The sequence below is a fragment of the Pinus tabuliformis genome, chromosome 9 (genome assembly GCF_031772625.1).
Source record: "Pinus tabuliformis cultivar Carrire ecotype Pingquan chromosome 9, CPIR1, whole genome shotgun sequence".
Classification (NCBI taxonomy): Eukaryota; Viridiplantae; Streptophyta; class Pinopsida; order Pinales; family Pinaceae; genus Pinus; species Pinus tabuliformis.
Genome location: NC_142307.1, coordinates 937,423,392 through 937,442,286, shown reverse-complemented (window position 1 = coordinate 937,442,286; position 18,895 = coordinate 937,423,392).

Here is an 18,895-nt window from a genome sequence, read left to right as displayed (position 1 = left end):
TTATAACCTTTTATGATTTTTTTTATGTTTTTATATATTTTATTTATATTTTTATATATATATATATATATATATATATTATGTTTTTTATTTTTTTTATTTTTTTCTTAAATTATATTTCCTTGCATATATTTTTTTGTATTTTTTAAATTTTTTTTTTTCTTTTTATATATATATTTTTTATTTTTATATATATAAGTTAAGCTTTTTTTTCTAAATTTTTATGTTTTTTTTTTTAATATATTTTTTTATTTTTGTTTTTTTTTTTGCCCTTTTTAATTTTTTAAATTTTAATATATACTTATATTTACTTGTTATTATTTTTATTTTAAATTGTGTTTTTTTTTTTAGTTTTTCTCAATGTTTTAATTTTTGTTTTTTTTTTAAGTAATTTTTTTTTTTTTTTTATGTTTTAATATATATTTTTATTTACTTATTATTCTTAATTATTTGTGTTTTTTTTGTTTTTATTTTTTTCAATGTTAATTTTCTTTTGTATTTTTCATTTTTATTTATTTATATATTTATCTATTATTTTATTTGTTTTATTTTTCCTCCTAGGGTCCGTGTTGATCCTCGACTAGAAACCCAACCTCATTATGTGCCAATTTGATAGTTGATTTTAATGTTTTCGTTATAATGGATCGAGTCTGGCCCCACAATGTGTCAATTTTATAATTGGTCTTTAAATTTCATTACAATGGGTTAGTTCACCTACACTGTGTGTCAATTTGATGGTTGATTTTTAAATTTTTGTTGCAATGTGTCAAGTTGTCTTATGCTAAGATTTTAAAGTTGTTATACATTTAGCATTTGAAAAAAAAATACTCTTGGTATAATAACTCTATCATTCAAGTATTCATTTTCAAAAAAAAAAAAAAATAGTCATAGAAAATTTTCATAATGCCATGGTTGAAATATGTTGAAAACTTAAGGTTTTATGTAGTCATGACCTTTGGTTTCAACTCCATGGTTGAAAAATTATCAAACTTTTAAAGTTTTTCTGAGTCGTGATATTTTATGTTTAACATCATTGCTAAAAATTGTTGGAATTTAACGATTTTCAAAGATGTGATTCTTTATCTTTAATGTGATGCATGAAAATCATTGGAATTTTTAGGATTTTCGGAGTCATGATATTTTATCCTTAATTCCATTGCTAAAAATTGTTGAAAATTTACCTCGAAAAAAGAAAACATTATTACAACATCAACACTTTTTATTTTTTAGGGTGTTTGTTGCACAAAAGAAAATGGTTTTTATTGTCTTTTTTAAAAAATGTTGAAAATTTACCCCAAAAAAAACATTATTCCATAATCAACATTTTTCGTTTTCGGATTGTTTTTCATGATTTTTTGAGGTTTTTTGGATAAAGTTCTTGTTTTGAGTTTACATTTCCCATTTCACAGTTTACATTGTTTCCCCCAACCCAATTTAGTTGTGTCCTCACACAGCTATAGTTTATTGACCTTTGTGAAAAACAAAACCTTTAGGTTCCTTCCATTATTTATTGATCTGAATATTGATCTATGAGTTACTGGTCTGAGCCTTCTTTAGTTGCCTCCTAAATATTCTTGCTCGAGCCCTCATATACTTTGCATGCATTCTCCATTTCTTAACTTGTTCATTCAACCCAACCACTTCTACAGTAAGTTCTCCATTCCTGGTCACCAACAATTCATTTTGAGATTTCAGAAATTTATCCAAAACTTCTAAATCCTTGATCTTTTGTTTCAGTCTCTAAATTATATCTTTCTTAGTTCTCTCAATCAAGTGAGCAAGAGGAATTGAGTCCTGCTCTTCTAGCCCTTTTTTTACTACTAGTTGAGGCTTCCAAATTAGTTATTGCATCCCTTTTTCTTCTACAACCTTCTTCCTCGACACTCTATCACTCACCATTCCTCTATCTCTCTCATCCACATACATATCTTCTTCTTGTTCTTGGGGCACAACGGGGTCTCCTTTTGGTGACTTTGACTCCATAATGACCTCAAAATCAAGTAATGGGTCTTTAACTATTGTTTTATCTTGAGAAGAGCCATGTAAATTTTTAAGCAACCCTCTAGTTATTCTACGGGGTGGTACTGGTTCCGTCCTTCTGTTCCTTCTAATTTTCTTTCTATTGCTTACCCTCCTGAGGTCGACCAGTTTTAGACCTAGATTTGGGCCCTCCAATCTCTATTGTAGATCCATTTCTAGATTGATGTTGGCTATTAACAACCTACCTTATATCACTAGATTAATAAGTTGCAAGGAACTCGTCCCAGGTAGAACCCCTCTTTTTCAATTCTTCACTGACAAGAATCTTGATTAATCCATAGTGATATAGCTTATATTCAATTTGGGTTTCACAACTTTTTTGTACCCCTCTAGACATTTTATCTAAACTTTTGAGCAGAAAGTATGGGATGTTAATCAACTAACTTGATTCAAAATAGGTTAAGAGTTGAATATGGTATAGGAATGTGTTGGAGTGCCTCCCTTCATGGGTTAAAAACTTTTGAAAAATATACAAAAGGTTCCTCCACTTTTCAATAATTCAACTCCATGGCATTCCATCCTTCTAATCAACATTGTAATCCTCCTTGTCAAGAAATCACTACCAAATCCCATGTTCAACCTTTCCCTTTTTGAACCATCACTCTCTAGTAATTGGTAACTTTGTGGCTTGTGAAATGAACTGCTCTGTCAACTCAAATTTCAATGCACCAATAGTGACAAAATTTCCATCAACCCCCTACGTGAATGCCTTAGTAATAACAGAGTCGAAGTCATTGAACTTGTATAGAAATGGAAGCCATCTAATCTCCTTCAAAATTGGGAGATTGGACTCATATTCCACAATCCCTTCAACTTCTTTAACTAAATACAGATCTATCCTTACGGGGGTCATGCTGTCTACAATGCTAACAACAAATCTATGATACCAAAAAAAACCACTTACTATTTTTTAACCACAATCACAATTTCAAAAGAAAACCATCGTTTCCAATTTTGATAATCAAAGCTTTCTGTTTCCATATCTAAACATCGAATTTGATTTAAAGTGCAGGAATGACCTTGCTTAGATACAATCGATTGCAACTACACACCACTTAAAATTTAGGTACCTGCACCACTTCAATCTTGTCCTTTCCTAAGTACAATTAATTAGAATGACATTCCACTTCAAATTTAAATACCTACACCTCCTTCCCATCCTCTAAGCTTCACCATTACAGTTGATAATTATGCCTCGCAAAGTACGGGTGCTCAGTAAGAAATGATAGGTTTCGATGGAGTTTCCGAAATTGGTAAAAAAAAAAAGCAATAATTAACGAATATGCATGAAGATTTGAAAAGAGACATTGATTACAATTATTACCACTCCAAAACTTGGGTCCTGAAATGATACATGATAGGATCGTACTCATAATTATATTGAGATGTGGAAGTCAACCTTTATGATACATTCTATCTCCATTAAATGCATTAACATGAATAGAAACTATTTCTTTTATTATGATATAGGATTCATAGAATAAAATAGATTTTGGCATGCCAAACATTTTAGGTACCTTTAAGGATCATTCTACTATTACTTAATCATTTTTTTCTTAATTGATAATAAAGGAAAAAACACCAATAATAACAATAGAAAATAATCAAATCCTTATTTAAGTCCATATCGTATGAAAAAAGTTCCTGCACTAGAAGACAATATTTGCACTGGAGGATCATTCCTACACTAGTGAAGAAACTAACCCTTCAATTTACAACTGCTTCCAGAGCACAATGTCTCATGTTGGATCGATAAAAAAACACAAAGTTAGGAGCCATTCCTTCCAGGATCAAATATTGCCATGCTTTATTTTGAATTTTATGTAGTTTTTAGAAAAAGATTATTATAACTTGAGACTAGTGGGAATAAATAAAAGGGACAGGAATAATGTAAAAATAATGGGAGGGGATATCATTAGGGACATTTAGAAACAAAATAGAGTAAACAATAACAGGGAGAAACAAGAAAAGGGACAAGGGGAAAAATATTAAGAGGATAAGAGGGAAAACATAAGCGAGAACAGGAAGTATTAGAAGAATGGGAAGGACATACAAATATATAGGAAATAAGGAAAAATTTAGAAGGAATCTAGGAAAGGGAAAAGGAAGAAAGACAAAATACCCAATTCTAAAATGATAATGTATTTTTCAAAAATATTGTTGTAACCGTGTGAGAACAATTGAACTACAACAATATTTTTGTTCTACTTGCATATGATCTAAACATGCCACATGCCCTGATATTTGATAAGGGTTGTGTTGCCACTGATCCTTTTCTACTGTCACCAAAATTCCCTATAGAAACCTACTTCTTCTCAAAGGTAAGTTAGTCATGCATAAAAATTCAAGTAGCATCCCATTTTATTAAAAGGAAAGAATATGCCCAACAGTGACCTGGTTTTCAAGAAGATCCTCACACAACTACACCAACAAGCTAGTTTTCACAGTTATGCATTTTCTTTTCCTGACTTTTTTTCTCTTTATTTTTATTTTAGAAAAAGAGAAACTTCAAGAAATACTCATAGTAGGTTGGGGATCTTATTTTCCTACCGCCTTTAAATCTTCTTATTGTTCAACTTGTTATCCCCTACAATTTCCTAGGTTGAGGAGAAGATCGAAGGAGGTAACCTCAAACCACTTTAAGTTCAGTAGTTAGCCCTACTTAACCAGAGAGGGATCTCTCTAAGGATTTTTCAATGAATAACTATGAATAAAAAGGTTTTAGGCTAGATATGCAAGTTTGTTTGAGTATTTGTGAATTTAGGGTTTTTGGTTTGTTGGACTAGGGATTAGAGCGGGTAATTAGGTCAAGGCTTCAAGTATGCAGTAATAAGTATAAAGAGGAGCTAGATATCACTGTGTTATGGTGAGCTTAAAGTGTTTTTCAATGTAGTGTAGTTCTTTGAGTTTAAGATAACATAATGAGCATGTGAAAGCATGAAATCATTAGTCTTAGAAGAAAAGAAACACAAGCATGATTTCCACATAAACATAGCTTAAATTTAAGATTGTTGTTTATATAACTGCAAGGAAATTCATAGGAAGAAGATAAAGCATGTAAATAGAGATGATTTATCCATTAGAAACTGATAGGAAAAGAAAACAACACCATAGACTCAATGAACAAGAATTCCTGAAATATAGCTGCAATTGCTCCTATATTAGTTGTAAGAGAACATAAGATACAAGCCTCTCCACAAAAGTCCAACCCCTCTCTCTGAATGAGAAATGATACATATATACTTAATCAAACAACTTCCCCACCTTTAGGATTCGAATTCCTATGTGGTGGAACTGTTTCCAAGATTCTCTCAACCAACAAGTGAGAGTGGGAAGATCAAATACAAACTCTTCTCTTAGACTTTGTTTTGAATTTTGCTTCCTTTATGAGGCCTAATTAACCATAAAAACAACCTATCATGTCTATCTATTAATGATTACATCATCTAACCTTGAACTACTGTAATTACATCATCAGTTTTGACTTTGGCCAAGTCAAACTGAAAAACTAGGAAATTACACAATGATTTTAAATAAAAACTCATAAATTTGCAGAAGCGTAGTGCCAATTGTGAGTCCACTTTAAGGTACCTTTCTAAAGTAAAAATTGTGATATGATAGAAAGGTCAACTAGCCTTTCCTGTCTAGTTTCCAGAACACCTTGAATTTTTTAAAATCACCCATGGGAAGGCCTTCAAAACCTCATTCTCCCAAGGTGTCTCCAGAAGCACAGCGCATGTCAAAAAGAGTGGCAAAATGATTAGTTTTTACCCCTTTTTCTCCTTTTTCTCAAAATTTGAGCCCTCTGAGAAATATGATGAATTTTTTTTTGATATTAGGTCATTATATTTCCAAAAATGTAAGCCACCTATCATTTGGAGCCCTAAGGAAAAAGCGTTGCTCTTCTGTGACTAACCCAATTTCTGAATTTGGCACCAAAATTCTCAAAAAACCAAAAATGCTCAGAAAACCTCCAAAATTGGTCATGAGGTATAAAATGAGGTATGTTAATCTCTCATGGATGCCTCAGCAAGTATCTCCAAGCTTTCCTTCTCATATTTACTTTTTAGTGTTTTCTTTGAGTTTGGCCTTCAACTGCTTAATTCTGACCTTGGAAACTTGATTCCTTGTGTAATAATGGATGGCCATCTTCCTTTGCAACTTGTTATCCTTGTTAACCTTTTCAAGGAGCTTCTCAAGGTGGAAATTGATCTTGTCAAGCCAAAACTCCCTGTCTTCACTAATTTCCAAACAAATTTTGTCTTCAAAGTCCAAGTCTTCATTTAGTAGGTTTTGTTATTTTTCTTTCTTCAATGCCCTTTTGAGACCCTGTGTCCTTGGATTATTCTTTTCAACCTGATTTTCATGTTCATCATGTTCACCAAGCTCCAATATTTCTTTACCTTTGCCTCCTTGTTGTAGCATCTTGGACTGCTCTTTCTCTATGATCAGTTGTTTAGTCTTAAGTTGATTATTTTCTTGCTCAATGTAGGAAATGATGAAATGAGGGAGTTAGGGAAAGGAAATGATGGTAGGAAAATTTGAGGAGGTGAATAGGGGCTACAAGAAACTTATGAAGTTTAAATTGAGTGAAATGAGGGGAAGAAATGATTAGGAGAAATTGAGAAATAGGGTTGCTAGGAAATATGCCCAAAATGCTAGGTATGAGCTAGGGTTTATATAAGGGTGAGGTAATCTGAGGATTGATAAGTTATTTAGTGAATCAAAAGGTGCTTTAAACATGTACAGAGGTATGAGGTTTAAAATTTACATGTTTTCAATGTCATAACTAACCAAATTCATCAGTTACACTAGTGCTTGTAGCATGAAAATTTCACCTAAACCCTAGATGAAGAAAACTTGTATTTGCATTCATCTTGCCAAAGGAAAAAGGTGAGAAAAAGGATGATACTTACTTGTGAACAAGCTTATAATAGAAAGAAGTAGGAACGAAAACTTAAAATCGAAATTTGGGTGAGTTTGGATGAGTTTCGGGCTACTCTGGCACAAGCATAGTGCAGTTCATGGAAGCGCAGTGTAGTGTTTAAAAGCGCAGCGCCACCTTCAGAAGCACAGTGCAGTCTCCAAAAGCGCATAGCCTATATTCCAAACCATATTTGAAGACCTTAAACTACTCTAAATTGTGAATGTGATAGCTTGTCGGAAAGCTCTTGAAGTTTGCTACAAGATGGACTCATCAAGAATGCAATTTGGACACCCTAGCAGGGAGAAAATTTGTTTTTTCCCAAGGTTGCTCCAAAAACCCAAGTTATCTCTGACAAAAGCGCATCACCAACTTGAAGAGCACCTTTGGATTCCTTCCACTAATCAAAATCACGATCTGAAGGTACCATTGGAACTCTTAGCATGTCTGCTACACAATAGAGTCCTTAATCACTGCCAACACTACTCCAAATCCCTTAAAACCTGTCTTGAAGTCAAACTGTCTAGAAGTACAACAACTCTTTTGTAGCAAGCGTAGTTTGGGAATTTATCTCAAGTTATAAAACATGTGCATAAACTGAAGGAGGTTTTTGTTCCTTGGCCTATCATTGGAAAAAACCGCTTTCACTTTTGTAAAATGATTCTCCATTTGGCCAGAAAATAATTTGAGCAAAACTGTCCCTATGAGAAATGATGAGACGAGTTAGTGTACTGCAACATTGTATTATTTGAAATAAAACATTACCTTCACCTTTATTTTTCTTTCCCTAAGCTGCTAACTCCCTTTACCCACTAAATTACATGATGGACATATTTTTTTTACATATGGTATCATGATGACACAGGGAGTGAAACCCTAGACCATGACCTAAAATGAAGAATTTGACCATTTCATGACCTAAGACACTTAAATGAAGACATGATACCTCGAATAAGACAATGACCATGATGACTGATGAGAACTGTGAGTAAGTGAAGGGATCAGCAGTGACCTAGACCCAACAACCGGTGATCAAATTTTTATTTGAAGACTCATTAAAATGACAAAAAATTGACTTGACACCTTAACAACACCTTGTAAGAGCATATTTGATCATTGGTGACAAGCTGAACTGACTGACACTAACACAACCTTCTTGATAAACTCTTCCATGGTAATTGGATGCTGATATATCCTAAGTCTATGCACATTTACCAGGAATACAATTTCGTGCTCATCAATTGTCTTGATCTCTACAACTCCATTTTCAAGAACTTGGACCAATTCATAAGACCTCAACCAACGAGTGTGAAACTTCCCTTTAAAATTATTGAATTTTGAGTCAATGAGAAGTACCCAATCCTTTGGTTAGAACCTCTTTCTCTTAATCAGCCTATCATGCCACTTACTACATTGTTGCTAAAGTAGAGTAGTCTATTGGACAACATCTCTTCTCATTTCATCTAACTCATTCAATTGCATGAGACGTTGTTATTGTGCCTCAGAGAGATATAGACCTAATTGAACAGCAGTTATGTAGGTCTTGATCTAAAACTTAATGGGTAGCAGAACCTATTTTTCATAAACTAATTCATATGGAGTGTGCCGGTACTATTCCTCCAGGTAGTCTAATATGCCCACAAATACTCCAATAACTTCCTTTCCCAATCCTTTTGTTCATGTTGACTATTTTAGTAAGGATTGTCTCAATGACCTTGTTCATAGATTCCACTTCATCGTTGGCTTGTGGGTGGTAAGGGAATGAATTCCTGTGACGAATCTTATACTGCTCCATTATTCATTTCACAAGATTGAAAGTGAACTACGCTCCATTGTCTGAAACTATTTCCCTAGGCACACCAAATCTCACAAAAAAAAAATTCTTCAAATAGAAAATCAATCACAGAATTTTTGGTAGCATATGAAATAACTTTTTCCTCTACCCATTTAGTAACAAAATTAGTACAGCCCAAAATATACATTTTATGTAACAACCCTGGTGAAAACTCCATGTAATAAAAGTTAATAAAGGAAAAATAATAACCACGGTTGATGTGACAGTTATTCCAAGTTGAATGTTGGGCAAACATCCTAGTGGGTGTTCATTTGGTTTATTATGGCTAAGGAAATTGGCAAAGGCAATGGCTAAGGCTTTGGAAAGAAAAAATTGCATTTTTGGCACATTTATTTATGAAAATAATGGAAATTAGGAGAAAAGGAAGGTGAAAGATTACAGGTTGCATGTGAGGAGGAAAATGAAGGAAAATAATGGAAAATGAAGAAAATATATGCCTTATTGATAAAAAGGCTTTTGAGGATCAGTTTGTAACCTTTTGTCAGTTCAGTTTTGGAGCTCTCTCATTATTCTCTCTCTCTTTCTCTCTCTTGGACACTTAGACTTTTCTTAGAGCACTTTGGGATTGGATCAAGGAAAAGAATGCAAGAGGAAGAAAGGAGAAAGCAAGGAATAGTAGGATCAAGCAGCTACAGCAGGATTCTTTGTAGTTATTGATTTGCATGTGTATTATCCTTGCTAGATTTTGAATTCATGGTATTGCATGTGGTTATTTTGTTGTCATGGCATGGGTTTTGCTAGGTGTGACAGTGTTTTCAACCTAGCCTTTCCATTTCCAGATAGCCATGGTGTGATGGGGTTCTCATGTTTTGGTTGAGTTGGATTGTCGGATGGATTCAAAGTTGAGTGAGGTGTATCTCTGAATGATAGAGAACATGGACTAGTGGTCCTTGAACTAGACTGTGGATCATGGTAAATCCACTAGCCTAGTAACCCTTGAGCTAGACTTTGGGTTATGGTAAATCTAGGATTGTGTTGCCTGTGTGGGAATAGTAATCCTTACTAGTGAATGACAGGATATACGGTAAAGCCAAGAGGTTGATTTCTCTCCTTTGGTCCTAGTAATAGCGAGTTGGGATATGTGGTAAATCTTGGAGAGTGGGTCTCAGTTTAGGGTCTATTGATCCGGTGTGGATTGCGGTAAAGCTTGAGAGACTAGGAGACAAGAAAATTCCTGACGGTGTAGGTGGAGAGATCTGGTGGCATCCATGCTTGTTTGGCCCAGCGATCGGGTGGAGATCATGGTAAATCCTATTATTACATGTTTATTGTGTTGGCCTAGTGATCTGGAATTGATTACGGTAAAGCATGGTTTCTATTAATGAAGGTGAGGTGGTTTACCCTTGAGATGCCCTGGTTGGTTCTTTTGGTCTGAGTCCACATTCATGCTTGGAATATGGCACAGGGGTGAATGGTTGAAGAGATATTTTTCTCATCCATTATATGGTAGGGTGGAACGTGGTAGTCCAATCTCGATTTTGTATTTTGCATCATCAATATGAGGTTATTTATCCTTTTATTTCTATGAGTATTATACTCATTTATATGTGGATCATATGGATGTGATTTCCTTGGTATTTTTGTTGCTAATATGTTGGTTATGTATATTCTTTATGGCAGTGTCTATGTATGGCTCTCATCATGTTTTTACTTGTAAATGAATGAGCAATGTATCTATGACCTAATAGATGATAATGTAGCAAATGATATAAGGGAACAATGCTTCATAGTGATTCTCAGATAAGTATGAGATCCCTATGCTTAAATATGTTATTTACACCTGTAGATTACATATTTGTGATATGTTTGACAAAATGCCTGTCATGGCTAGTAGGGGTCTTCTTAAGGGCTTGTTCAAGTATTTGCATTTGCATCATTTTTTCCTTGTTATCATTTTGTTCTGAAGGTGTCATTCAATTTTGTGTAGTGACCTGGCCTTTGGGCCTAAAAAGGTGGCTCAAATCCTCGGGACGTTGGCACAACACTAAGAAAAATAGTCCCTGGACGTTGGCATGCCTTTTCATGAGAGCGTCCAAAACCTCCTGGACATTGTCATACCCATAACACGGAAGCATCTAGAGGTCAAGTGGTTTAAAACCTCAGTGGGACCCAGGGGCTAGCTACCTAAGTGATTGGGATGGTTCATGGGAGTCCTGTAGCTAATGTGGAAGGTATTTGTGTTGTGTTTCCGTCGATTCCACTTCCTTAAGGTCACATAGGAGGTTGAATCTAATCATAGTAGCCTCTCATCACATGTTTACCCCGATTGGTCGGTTACTTGGGTATATGTGGGAGGAGGGTGTTACAAAGTGGTATTAGAGCATGGTTCACCCCTCGGACTGGATGGGTGGTGTGCATTGGTCATGCATTCATGTCAGTTGCACATGTGTTAACCATTCTTGTGACATATATTCTTGTTGCATATGCATGGTGTCGATCATGGTTGTAGTGATTTTTCCATGTGAAAGAGGATGTTGTTGTTATGAAGTATGTTGTCATGAGTGTATGATTGGTTACATGTTATTTATGCTTGTGTATTGTTAGTGTACATTGGTATTCTTGTGTTTTCACACATGAGGTCATGGTATGTGTAGTTGATGGTTATATGGTTATGTGCTTATCTATTATATGTATATATGTTGTCATGATTATGTTATACATTTATTACGTCGATTGGTTGATCTTGCAGATGAGATATCCTCACCAAATTATGATAAGGTGCATTGGTTTATTGTGATTTGGTTTAGTTGACATAGTATGCCTTGCAAGAAAGATATCAAATGACTAGTAGGATGGTAGACTATAAATATTCTCCCAATGAGTCAAATGACCAGCATGGTGTTGGGCACTCTTCTGATTTGGTAGAAACATTAAGAAGCTTGAAAGAAGAAATAAGGAGTTGTAAGGTGGAAAATGAAAAAATCATAAAGGCATAAGAGAAGCAAACATAGGTTAATGTTATACCTCTTCAAAGTTTGTCAGAATTGTAGCGCCAAGGGCCACTTCAGATTAGCCATGGATAGGAGGAAAAAACTAATGGGGCATATGGCAGTAGGTCTCATCGTGGTTACAGGTCAAATAGAGATGACATGGTTAGAGATGGTAGATTGTTGGATACTCTGGATAGGAGAGGTGATGGATACGGGTACTATTCTAGTTCTGGTTTTGACAGGCATCATGATTGTCATTGTTATCATCCTTATAGGAGGAGTGGTAGGGGATACTTTCCAGTTGAGTTTAAGAAAGAAAAGTTGCCTACTTTTGATGGAGATGTGAAGGCGTCAAAAGATTCAGAGGCTTGGATACTTGGGATGAAGAAGTTATTTGAGTTGAATGAGTACACAAATAATATGAAGGCCAGAATGGCTATCTTCAGCCTGAGAGGTAAAGCATACATCTAGTGGGAATGTGTGAAGTGGTTAGAGACAATAGGACAGATGACTTGACTTGGCATGGGTTCTAGAGGCTTTTTAGGAAGACCTACTTGTTAGAAAGCTACTACGACAGTAAGGCCAAATAATTATAGGAGCTAAAGATGGGATCAATGAGAGATGAAGAGTACACGACTAAGTTCCTAGAGATATTGAGGTATGTACTATATCTTAAATATGAGAAGGCTAAATTTTAGTGATTTGCCAATGGATTTCCATTAGGGTTTAGAGATTGGATTGAGTATGATGAGCCTCAGTCACTTGAGAAAGTCATTGGGAAATTGAAGTGTTGTTATGAACAGTCAAAGCGTAAGAATGAATCTTAGCAAGGATGGAAAGGGAAAGACAAAGGTAAAGGTAAATGGCAGCCGAAAAGAGTAACGCCTCATAATGCAGACAAGAAAGAAAATGTGGCACCATAAAAGTGGTTCAATGCAACTATACAGGGACATGGGTCACAACAACAACATAGAGGTGAGGGTATTGGTCCGTTGGAGTGGTTGACATGCAATAAGGATCAACTTAAGAGATATTGTCCATAGAATCAGGGTGGTAGGCCTTAGATAAATAATGCACAGGAGGCACAGACTGTTGTAGATGTTGGTCAGAGAGTTCCTCGTATCTATGCAACATTGTATAACAAATAGACAGACCATCAGGCATCTATCATTGAGATGGACGATAAGATTTGTGTTCAAGTTATTTCCATTTCAATTGACCCTAGATCTAATTATAGTTATGTTAAGTGTGGTTTGAGTAAGGAATTGCATGTAAAATCTTGGTTAGTGCAGTTTGCTACAGGTACAAAGAAACGATTTCATAATTGGGTAAGATCTTGTGCATTTGATTTGAATGGTATACCTACCATAACACATTTGAATGTATTACCGTTGGGATCATACAGTGTGTTGTTGGGCATGGATTTTTTGTACCTTCATAAAACCAAGGTGGATTGTTATGATAAAGCCATTGATTCTTGAATGACAATGGGGAACAGAGAGACTTACAAGGAAAGAAGAAAGCCACATTAGTTAGGATGGTGACAATTATGCAGACAAAGTGCAGTTATAGGAAAGGGTGTGTGTTATTTGTCGTACATATTTCTAGCGACAAAGGTAAGGAAGTTGAGGATGCAAATGTTTTGAGAAGATACCTAGTTCTACAGTAGTTTCAGGATGTATTTCCCAAGGAGATTTCAGAGTTGCCACCTCACAAGGAGGTAGACTTTTATATTGAGTTAGTGTTAGGGGTAGCTCTAGCATCAAAAGCACCTTACAAGATGAGCACACTTAAATTGGTAGAGTTGAATTTGTAGTTGAAGGAAATGTTGGACAAGGATACATTAGGCCCAGTGTATCAACTTGGTGCACACCGGTATTGTTTGTGAAGAAGAAGGATGATACTCTCAGATTATGCATTGACTATAGGAAGTTGAACAAGGTGACTATCAAGAATATGTATATGTTGTCGAGGATTGATGACTTGTTCAATTGAAGGGAACAGTGTTCTCGAAGATTAATTTGAGATATGGATACCACCAGGTACGCATCAAAGAGGGGGACATTTACAAGATAACTTTCTAGACCAGGTATGGGCATATGCTCCAACTACATTTATGTGCTTGGTGAATAGTGTGTTGCGTCCATATTTAGATAAATTTTTTATTATGTTAATTGATTACATATTAGTATATTCTAAAAATGAGGAAGAGCATGTCGAGAATTTAGCAGTAGTGTTGAGGTTGTTGAGAGAGCATCAGTTGTATGCTAAGCTTAGAATCTTTTAGACTGAGGTACATTACTTAGGACATGTTGTCTCCAAGGATGGCATTGCAGTAGATCCAGAAAAGATAAGGGACATCATGGAGTGGGTAGCTCCCAAGAATGTGGATGAGGTGAGAGATTTCATGGGATTGGCAGGTTATTATAGTAGGTTCATCAGGAACTTCTCACAGATTTCTTATCTTATTACATCATTGCAGAGGAAAGGTAAGAAGTTTGAATGGATAGAGGAGTGTGTGGGCAATTTTGAGCTTAAGAAATTGTTGACACATGCACCAGTGTTACAGATTGTAGATTTGGAAAAATAGTTTGTAGTATGCACATATGCTTGCAAGCTTGTTGGAGTCCTTATGTAGGAAGGGCAGGTGGTATTCTATGAGTCATGAAAACTAAATGAGCATGAGAAAAACTACCCCACTCATGATCTTGAGTTGGCAGCGATCATACATGCATTGAACATGTGGAGGTGATATCTTCTTGGCAAGAGGTTTTTGTTGATGAGTGATCACATTGGGTTGAGATATTTGTTTGAACAATCGAATCTGAATCCCCGACAAGCTAGATAGTTGGCCATGATCAATGATTTTGACTTTGAGATCAGCTACATCAAAGGAAAGGAGAACATGGTTGCAGATGCTCTTAGCAAATGGATACAGGTAAATCACTTAGCAGCTATGAGCTCCTATGGGACAGAATTACATGATAGGATCTTACGGGCAGGTCAGCAAGGTGTAAGGTATATGGGTATTGTGCATAGGTTGCAACTGAGTACAGGTACAAGTACAAGTATAGGTGTAGGTGAACAGGATATGGAATATTGTCTTATAGCAGATGGATTGGTTAGATTTAGGGATAGGATATATGTGCTAGATAGTAGTGAGATCAAGAAGGTGATCTCGAGGGAGTTTCATGCGAAACCATATTCAGGTCACATAGGCTATATAAAGACGTTGACCGCAATGAAGAAAATCTATTATTGGCAGAATATGAAGAAGGATGTAGCAGAGTTTGTGGCTAGGTGTTTTGATCAACAGTGTGTGAAGGTAGAGTGTAAGCATCCAGGTGGACTACTACAGCCGATTGCGATTCCATAATGGAAATGGGAGGTCATTTCCATGGAATTTATCACAGGGTTTCCAAGGATAGTGAGACATCATGATTACATCATGGTAGTGGTGGACAAGTTGATAAAGGTAGTGCACTTCATTCCAGTGAAGTCTACATTATCATATAGAGATGTAGCATAGGTATTCATCAGAGATGTGGTCAGATTGCATGGAGTTCCAAAGAAAATTGTGTCAGAGAGGGATGCAAAGTTCACTTCCAAGTTTTGGAAGGAGTTGTTTGTAGGTTTGGGAACAGAGTTGGCCCTCAGTACAAATTATCATCCCCGCGCAGATGGACAGATTGAGAGGTTCAACAGGATATTGGAGGACATTTTGAGGATGTATGTGATGCATCAACAGCAAAAGTGGGAAGAGTATCTTCCACTGGTAGAGTTTGCTTATAACAATGGGTATCAGGAATCCTTGAGGATGAGTTCGTTTGAGGCATTGTGTGGTCATAGTTGCAATATTCCCAAAAATTTGAGCGGTCCAGTTAACAGGGTGTTGATTGGACCGGACATGTTGGAAGACATGGAATGGGAAATGCATGTCATAAAGAAGAATGTAAAGGCATCACAGGATAGGCAAAAGAGCTATGCAGATTGGAATAGGTTGTTCAAGGAGTTCCAGGTTGGGGAACAGGTGTACTTGCACATTAAACCAAAGAAGAGCTCCTTACGGATTGGATCATGTGCCAAGCTGGCACCACGGTTTTATGGACCCTTTAGTATTATTGAGAGGATTGTTTTATTAGCCTATCGACTTGCACTACCTCTGACAATGAAAATACATAAGGTTTTCCATGTGTCATTGCTTAAGAAGTATGTTAAAGAAGTTGATCATGTGATTGACTAGTCTGTATTATAGGTGGAACTAGATGGAGAATTACATTCGGAGCCTCAGTGTATATTGCAGAAAAAGGCGCTCATGCTCCAAAACCGAGTAATTGAGCATGTTAAAGTGAAATGGAAGCACTTTGGTCCTGATGAAGCTACATGGGAGATTTCAGATCAAATGTGGGCTATGTATCCTTCATTGTTTTCCAGTTGAGGCAAAGCAGTTTTGGTATGGTGTTTTGGTATATGTCTTTGGTATATGTTTTGGTACATGTTTGGTGATGTTTTGGTATATGTATCTATGAATATGGATGTAAATACCACCATGAGTTGTGTTATAAAGCTCCAATAAGTGGTATGGGTGTCAAGTCATTATAGTTGTCATGTTGTTATGTTGTCATGTTGGTTTTCTTTTTCAGTGGGGTGATCATTGTAAATACTACATCGAGCTATGTTATAAAGCTCCATGGGTAGTATATTTATTTATCACCGGTTTTGTTGAGGTATAGGTGTTGTTGAACACTGAGGAAGGTGTCCCCCAAGGGAAATGGTTCTGTAACATCCCTAGTGAAAATTCCATGTAAAAAAAGTTAATAAAGGAAAAATTATAACCACGGTTGATGGGACACTTATTCCAAGTTGAATGTTGAGAAAACTTCCTAGTAGGTGTTCATTTGGTCTATTATGGCTAAGGAAATTGGTAAAGGTGGCTAATGATTTGGAAAGGAAAAATGGCATTTTTGGCACAGTTATTTATGAAAATAATGGAAATTAGGAGAAAAGGAAGGTGAAAGGTCATAGGTTGCATGTGAGGAGGAAAATGAAGAAAATAGAGGTCTAATTGATAAAAAGGCTTATGAGGATTAGTTTGTAACCTTTTGTCAATTCAGTTTTAGAGCTCTCTCATTATTCTCTCTCTCTCTCACTCTTGGACACTTATATTTTTCTTGGAGCACTTTGGCATTGGATCAAGAAAGGCAAAGAAGGCAAGATGAAGGAGCAAGCAAGGAAGAGCAAGATCAAGCAGCTACAGTAGGACTCTTTACAGGTATCAATTTACATGTGTATTTTCCTTACTAGATTTGGCATGCATGGTATTGCATGTGGTTCTTTTTCTATTATGGCATGGGTTTTTCCAGGTGTGACAATGTTTTCAGCCTAGCCTTGCCATTTTCGGATAGCCATGGCGTGATGGGGTTCTCATGCTTTGGTTGAGCTGGATTGTTGGATGGGTTCGAAGCTGAGTGAGGTCGATCTATGAATGATATAGTACATGACCTAGTGGTCCCTGAACCAGACTGTGGATCATGGCAAATCCATTGGCTTAGTAACCCCTGAGCCAGACTGTGGGTTGTGGTAAAGCCAAGATTGTGTTGCCTTGGTGGGCCTAGGAATCCTTGCCGGTGAATGATAGGATATATGGTAAATCCAAGAGGTGGATTTCTCTTCATTGGGCTTAGTAATCCTAGGTTGGGATATGGGGCAAATCTTTGAGAGTGGGTCTCCGTTTAGGGCCTAGTGATCTGGTGTGGATTATGGTAAAGCTTGAGAGACTAGGAGACAGGAAAATTCCTCACAGTGTAGGTGGAGAGATCTGGTGGCATCCATGTTTTTTTGGCCTAGTGATCGGGTAGAGATCAAGGTAAAGCCTATTATTACATGTTTATTGTGTTGGCCTAATGATTCAGGATGGATTATGGTAAATCCTGGTTTCTATTGGTGAGGGTGAGGTGGTTTAGCTTCGGGATGCCCTGGTTGGTTCTTTTGGTTTGAGTCCCACATTCATGCTTGGAATATGGAACGGGGGTGAATGGCTAAAGAGATATTTGGCTCAGCCATTCTATGGCCAGGTGGAACGTGGTAGCCCCATCCCAGGTTTGGATTTTTCATCATTAATATGAGGTTATTTGTACTTATATTTCTATGAGTATTATACTAATTTATATGTGGATCATATGGTTGTGATTTCCTTGGTATTTATGTTTCTATTATGTTGGTTATGTATATGTTTTATGACAGTGGCTATGTATGGCTCTCATCATGTTTTTACTTGTAAATTAATGAACAATGTATCTATGACCTAATACATGATAATGCAGAAAATGATATAAGGGAACAATGCATCATAGAAATTGTCAAATAAGTATGAGACCCATATGCTTAAATATTTTGTTTACACCTGTAGATTACATATTTGTGATATGTTTGACGAAATGTCTGCAATGGCTAGTAGGGGTTTGCTTAAGGGTTTGTTCAAGTATTTGCATTTGCATCATTGTTTCCTTGTTATCTTTATGTTCTGAAGGTGTCATTCAATTATGGGCAGTGACCTGGGCTCTGGGCTTGAAAAAGTGGCTCAAGTCCTAAGGCCGCTAGTACAGCACTAAGAAAAATAATCCCTAGACATTGGCATGTCTTTTCATGAGAACATCCAAAGCCTCCTAAACGTTGTCAAGCCCACATCATGGGAGCATCCAGAGATCAAGTGGTCTAAAACCTCAATAGGACCCAGGGGATAGCTACCTGAGTGGTTGGGATGGTTCCTAGGAGTTCCATAGTTGATGTGGAAGCTCTTTGTGTTGTGTTTCCATCGATTCCACTTCCTTAAGGTGGCATAGGAGGTTGAATCTAATCATAGTAGCCTCTCATCACATGTTTACCCTAGTCGACCAATTACTTGGGTAGATGTGGGAGGAAGGTGTTACATTTTATTTAGATATGGATGTGAAATAGGACCTACAAATCCAATTGCCCATTTTTCAAAGGGTTCAATCATCACCTAAGGACATAAAGGAATCTCATCTACCTGCACCAGTCAACCAATTCATTGACAACTGTCACATTGGCTAACATATCTTTTGGCATCCTTAAAAAGGGTTGGCCAAAAGTAGCTTGCTCTGAGCACTTTATAAGTTGTCCTTT